This window comes from Notolepis coatsorum (assembly GCF_963971535.1).
Source record: "Notolepis coatsorum genome assembly, chromosome: 14".
NCBI lineage: Eukaryota > Metazoa > Chordata > Actinopteri > Aulopiformes > Paralepididae > Notolepis > Notolepis coatsorum.
Genome location: NC_140178.1, coordinates 20,351,539 through 20,359,038, shown reverse-complemented (window position 1 = coordinate 20,359,038; position 7,500 = coordinate 20,351,539).

The following is a 7,500-nucleotide window of genomic DNA, read 5'->3' as shown; positions in this document are numbered from 1 at the left end:
GGGATTGTCAAGCTAAAAATATATATATGTCGATGTTCTATAAGAGGAAGTACAGTACGGCAATATATTGCAGAGTTGTTTTTTGTTCCACCATTACTATAGATACACTGTGGAAATATTGTTTCCTTCAGGGGCCACAACAAGGGTGATTCAGGAGGACTTAACGGCCCCTACATTCCAAGACGCCTGTCACCCGAAAACTGTCTGCCGACAATTGACCTGTCTCAAACCCTGCCCCTTTTCTTGATCCTCCAATCACAACTGTCGCTTACCTCGGACAAACCAAGTTTGTCCGAGGTAAGCAACAGTTGTGATTGGAGGATCAAGAAAAGGGGCAGGGTTTGAGACAGGTCCATTCTGCTGTGTGTCTTGCGTCACTGGCGGTCGGCCGTGTGCGCCGTGTGGGGTTCCTCGGTTTGAACCGGCAGTGTGCTTGTTGGGAGCAGTCGGCCAGGAGAGAGCACTCTTGATCCATGCATGGCTGTGGTAGGGAGCCTATGACTCAGCAGCCATTAATGGCTCTTTCTCAGATATCCTACAGCTCCAACTTTTAATAGTTCAGGGGGGGGGGGGGGGGGGATAAAGACCATTTTAATTAGGCTACAAATGAACTATTCACTATTAATGTACAATTGTCATAAGGCATGAACCTTTTTTAAAAACAGACTTGTCTCTGTCTCTTGTTTCCTGGCTTAACATGATTGATAGCTTTTGGCTTGTAGGTAATTGAGGGGGGAAGTCTGGATTTGAATTATGGCCTGCATCGTTTTCAGTTAATCAACTGGCTCAAACAGCCGCTAGCTAGCCGTCACGTCACGTTAGATAGCAACATGTGTACTGCTACTTCATCGTATAAAAACTGACGACTGAGCGGGTGAAGGTTGTTTATGTTGCCTACTGTTCTCTGTGACAGGCACTATTATCTTGGTATATGGTGGCCTTGGATGGTATTATATTATACTGTGACTTATGTTTCAAGTGCGTTTTTCGATACAGTAGTTATTATATAAATATGACTCTATTTTGAATAGGTGAACAGGTCCCTGACCTCTGATGTATGGGCATAAACTGACATTGTGACATTGAGGTATTCCCCCATTTTGCACCAATTTTACCGGCGATTCTTTTGGGTGGAATATCGCGATGTCAGAATCCAAATGTCTGCCCATCATATGGACCAAGAGTGGCTCAAAAGGGCAGTCAGCGCTGGCTGAATCAGACGAGGAAAGCATTGTTTTACGCCAGATCCTTTGAGAAGTTACAGATAAAGAAATATAATGAGGACAATCCGCTACGATTGTTGAACGAGGATTCCCCAGTTGGGGCATATAGTCTTATTTCCAGCCCCAGTCATGTCGTAGCAGTAAGATAATTGATAGACAAACAATATAGACACTACTCCATTTTGCAAAACAGGTAACACTCCTGGTATGGAGAGTTTTCTCTTGCCACGACACAGAATGTACGACAAGTTGGTATGTCGAAGAATACTTACTTATATACCTGCATGTACCTGCATATACCTGCATATAATAATAGCTCTGTATGACAGCATGTACAAATGCTGTATATACCATTATATGATATATTTATTCTCACCACATATATATATCTAACCACACCTGTCTGTATTTACCTGCACATAGTCCTTTTACATATCCGTACATATCCTACTCTTACTAGTTACGCTGCTGGCCAGTATGACTTACTACCATACTGTCTTTACACCTGTATCACTGTAAATATTAATACTACAACTCTGTGCATACAGTACATCTGATTAGCACTTAATCACCTGTACATTGTATATAACTATTGCACTTTACTGTTACATTTGCACTCTGATTGGATGCCAAACCTCTTTTTGTTGTACTGTACTTGTGCTGCATGATGACAATACATTTTAATCTAATCTAATCTAATACAGAACCTAGGACACGCGTTGGTTGTCTCCTCCTTCAACAGACACGAAGGGATCAAATCTATAATGCCATTTGTCTCGTTCTTGACAGAAGATAGGTGTGTCAACTGTCAAGGCTTTAAGTCACATGCCCTGCCCCATGTTAAGTGGTGATGGTGGGTGATGGTAAACTAAAGAATGCACTAGAAGAATGCAGTCAGTAGACCTCAAGGCCCAACCACCTGCCCACGTCGCCATTACTTCATCACATGTAACATTTTACTAGGTAGATGACAGAATAAGAGTCGCCGATATTGTCAGTGTCAACAGACCCAGGCGCTTTTATCCAAAGTGACTTACAAGTTCTGTACTGTCAGCAGGAAGGGTACAACTCTTTCAGCTGAGTAACAATGTTTGCAATGATAATGTAGTGATGATTCTCTCTTCTGACCAATCAGTGGTCTGCAGTGTTTCACGTCACTTTTTGGTATCACTTCGCTACTCGCTTGGAACCTCGACAAAGTAGGTACTAAAAAAGTACCCGGTACCAGGTACCATCCGCAAATTTTGGCAATGGAAAACCGAAAAGGCAGAATAGAGTAGAGTCAAGTTGAGTAGGTACCATGCAGTGGAAAAGAGGCAAACGTGTTGAAACTTGAATGCTGCAATGTTGAGTGCATGGTAGTAGAGACATATTAATATATTAGGAAGAGGTGATAGTAGAGGACAGTAAGAAGGTGTTTTAAACTATTCTTTTCTAGAGGAAGTGTGTTTTTAGTCAACGGCAAAAGATTGGTCGGGTTTCGGCTGTCCTGACGTTCGTTCCACCATGAATAGCCGGCTTCTCTTTGATGACCCACCGGAGTTCGGATAAGAGCGGCCAGAAGATGCAGAGCAGAGGGGTCTTGAGGGTGTGTAGCTAGAGAGAGGGAGCCGTTCCCTTCGCTGCACGGTATGCCAGGTCAAGGACCTTGAAGCGGATGGAAAGGAAAGGTGACGGGAAGGAAAGGTCGAAATCAACAACATCTAGGGGGCCGTGAATATTCACACCAAATGGTATGACTGTATGACTGATGAGTCAGTAGACTTTCTCATTTGAAAACGTAAGGTTTAGCCTGATGGCGATGCTAGGTTTTTTTCCCCTTGTGGTAAATGTGCACAGCACATTTTATAGCAATCCGGCCATTACATTATTGAGATATCTAGTTCACAGTTTGGCCTGATGGTAAGCGCTAGAGGAAAGGGTATGGGGTGACCAAAATCCATCTGCTTGTTCCTCTAGGGCTCATGAATGTTCACAGCAAATGTTGTGACTGTATGACAAATGGATCAGTTAGATGTGCTTATTTGACCATTCTGGCCTGATGGTGACACTGGAGGAAAGGTCACGGCCGGGGTCACCGAAATCAACATGGTTCTTCCTCTTGGGGTCATGAATCTGCGCCGCTAATTTCATCGCAATCCGGCCATTACTTTTTGAGACACACGCAAACAGATAGAGGTACTGTAATAAACACTGTCTAAGAGCACACCTTCTGTGTGACAGGGATAAGAGGCAGGGGCTCGATCCCCCTTTGGACCCTATAGCTGTGCACATGCCAGCAGAAATAACATCAAAATGTGAATTCGGTCTCAAAGAATAAGGGGCAACCATACAGATACCAGTGCCAGGGTTAGAGTTTTGATTCCAACTGGGGCCACCCATGCAGAAATATGTAGGCACTCGTGGCGCAATAAGGCACTTTGGATAATAAGCATCCATTGTTGTGTCGTCAACCCTGGGAAATGTTTTCAGACTAACTTAACCAAACGCTGCACTGGTGATGGGACTGTGAACTATTCTGTGTGTGGCCCTTTGTACTCTCTCTCTCTCTCTCTCTCTCTCTCTCTCTCTCTCTCTCTCTCTCTCTCTCTCTCTCTCTCTCTCTCTCTCTCTCTCTCTCTCTCTCTCTCTCTTTCTTTTTCTCTTTTTTTCTCTCTCTCTCTCTCTTCCCCCCCACTCTCTCTATCTCTCTCTCTTCCTCTCTCTTTCTTTTCTCTTCTTTTTCTCTTTTTCTCTCTCTCTCTCTCTCTTCCCCCCCACTCTCTCCATCTCTCTCTCTCTCTCTCTCTCTCTCTCGTCTCTCTCTCTCTCTCTCTCTCTCTCTCTCTCTCTCTCTCTCTCTCTCTCTCTCTCTCTCTCTCTCTCTCTCTTTCTTTTTCTCTTTTTCTCTCTCTCTCTCTCTTCCCCCCCACTCTCTCCATCTCTCTCTCTCTCTCTCTCTCTCTCTCTCTCCCTCTCTCTTTCTTTTTCTCTCTTTTTTTTCTCTCTCTCTTCCCCCCACTCTCTCCATCTCTTTCTCTCTCTCTCTCTCTCTCTCTCTCTCTCTCTCTCTCTCTCTCTCTCTCTCTCTCTCTCTCTCTCTCTCTCTCTCCCGCCCCCTCCCTCCCTCCGTCTCTTTCTCAGCAGACCGTACCTTTCCTATGTGCCCTCTGCGCTGTGGCATTACCACTCCATTAAGACAACGTGATGTGTCTGAAGTCTGTGAACTAAGGCCTTTAATAACACTACGGTGTGAACTGCACCAGGGAACCAGGGCTCAGCCTCCTATAGCACATTAAAACTGGAGGCCTGTTAAAGATCTGCAATGTACTTCTGTACCACTCGCCTGCCTGTACTGGGCTATGCTGAAAGTAAAATAAAGTCTATAGATTGTGCACACTTATATGAAATGGTTTGTCACTCACACAGCACACGTCGTATCTCCAAATGTAGTGAAGTAACATATCGCTGCTGTCGGGACAAAACCTCATAACTCCAAAAACCCAACTTTTCAGCAGATGAAAAAAACTAACACAGATTTGAGGGTGAATAGAGTTAGGAGGTTTAGACAGATGATCGGTTTAATGCTTTCCCATTGTTTAAACTTTGTAAAACCCACACACACATATGGAGGATGATCTACGGAGTTGATTTATATAATAAAAAAATAAATAAAAAAATGGAGTTATGAGGTTTTGTCCCGACAGCAGCGATATGTTTTATTAACAAAAACATTCGGGAGGGGAAGGAAGGAAGAGTGGGGTAATGTCCATTGGACATCTTACCTGCACCAAGGAACGCAGGACGAAAGGCCGCAACGCAGGTTGGTCCACCACGTCGACGAAGGCCTCTCGCTGGCTAGGCCAGAAGAAGCAATGGCCGGGGCCTCGCTCCGGCGTGACGCCCCCCTCCTGCAGCCGGTCATGGCGCAGGCCCGACGACATCTTCTGCCAAAGATGATGTCGTAGTCAGAGTGCCAGGGCCTGCTATTCTCACGGCTATGCCAATGGTTGTAGCACAATGCAAAGATATTTGTGGGTTGGCCAGCAAATAAAACCTATAAATGGCTCACATGGCGACACTACAGTGATCCTTTTACACAGAACAATTTAGCTTAAAACCTTGTGTGGCGTTCGAGGTCCGTGGAATGTTTTCAGTGTTTACTGAAAGAGAAATGATTACAATGAATAGTTTATTAAACCGAATTGAGACTCATTGGCCTTGGCTCATTTTCTGCGAAGAACATAAAAAATAACACATTTTCATTGAGTCATTCATATTACATTATGTAGTATTCAGGGCCACGGCAAAAGTGTGTAAATTGTAGGTGGAAAAAGTAAACATGGTAAAGATTCTACAAAAAAGGTTCACTGAGTGGTGATGAAAACCTTGTTTTGTGGTTTTCCTTTGACAAAAATCCTATTTTATCACAAGAACGAATAGCACTGTTATTGATAAATGTGATCTAGCAGAGGTAAATGGCAAATAACAACCATATATACTGTCTAGAGATGGCTTGTAACTGAGATAACGTTTGCTGTGAAGTATTTTCTACATATATTATTTTTTTTAAATCACAATAATTGTGGGTCCACCACCAGACTCACACTCTAATCCAGAGATATTCACAGAATTAATTCAAGGAAAGATCTATCTATGTGTCATAGATCCCTTTACAGCAAGTGGCCTGTAGGGTGAAAGATCTCTCTATGTGTCATAGATCCCATTACAGCAAGCGGCCTGTAGGTTGAAAGATCTCTCTATCCATGTGTCATAGATCCCATTACAGCAAGCGGCCTGTAGGGCGACGCCACAATGCCAAGGAGAAGGGGAGCGTTTGTTATTCCAACTCTCTGCTCCGGTTTGTTATTCCACTTGCATTGATGTGGTACATTTTGCAATAGCTAGTAAGTGGTTGTCTTGGCACAACTACAAACTACTGCTTCCCTGCATTTAGACTGGCTCGTGTGTTGTGTGTGTGTGTGTGTGTGTGTGTGTGTGTGCGTGTGTGTGTGTGTGTGTGTGTGTGTGTGTGTGTGTGTGTGTGTGTGTGTGTGTGTGTGTGTGTGTGTGTGTGTGTGTGTGTGTGTGTGTGTGTGTGTGTGTGTGCGTGCGTGCGTGCGTGCGTGCATGCGTGTGTGTGTGTGTGTGTGTGTACCTTTGTGCCTTTGTGCTTATTGCATTGTGTAACTGATTTCCGCGTTCATTCAGAGATTCATTAAAGCAGACGGTGTGCTGCTTTTTGATAGTATTTCCTATTATGAGATCGCTCTCTATAATCAAGGACCAGGGCCGATGCTGAGGTTGGGTTCAATTCACTTTCAAATGAGGGGAAGTGTTTTTTACATTTAGAAAATGTAACGTGAAGGTCGAAAGGTTTCCTTTTTCTTTTTAAAATCCAGTCGTATCCAAAGAGGTTACGACTCTTACCACCTAAACTGCACGGACTACAACGTATATACATGTACATGTCTAAATACTTCCCAAAGGTCAGTGAATTCCACGACCAGAACACCAGAGGGAGCTCCACAAATCATGTTCAATCCAGATTCGGCTCGAACAAGGGACTAAACACGTTTCGCAATTATGCCACAACAATGTGGAACGCCCTACCCAAAGCTGTAAAAGGAATGTGAATCCCTACCCACCTTCAAAACCGCCCTCAAAGAGCACCTACGAGAGTTTCTTCCCCTCAAATGTATATATTTTCTTTTAGGATCTCTGTTAAACAGTACTGTAGATTTGTATATATTGTATGTCATAAATGTAACAGTACTGTATATCTCGATGTCATAAATGTCATGATATATATCTGTATATCTGTATGTCATGTATGTCATAAATGTCATTATGAATTGAAAATGGGGGACCCTGATGTAAACAAGACGAAAGTCTTTCTCTGGTCTGCATTCCCTTAACAATTGTGTGTGTTGAGCTGTACTGTATTGTACCCATTCTGCAATCTGTTAATACAATTCTCAATCAATCAATCAATCAATCAATCAATCAATCAATCAATCAATCAATCAATCAATCAATCAATCAATAACGTATGACGTATGACGTATGTCATGCCAGTTAGGGTAGCTTGTGTATACTGCACCTGTGTATACTGTTTACTTAACTTTTTACTTACTCATAGTATATATTCAGATTCTAAGTGTTTTATTGCCCATATTTATTGTAACATATAATATAACTGATAGGGCATACAGACCCTCATCTGCACCTTTGATTACACAGTTTTCTTGCTCATATTCCTATCTTCAGAGTTAATGATATGGTTTACACTGCTTAT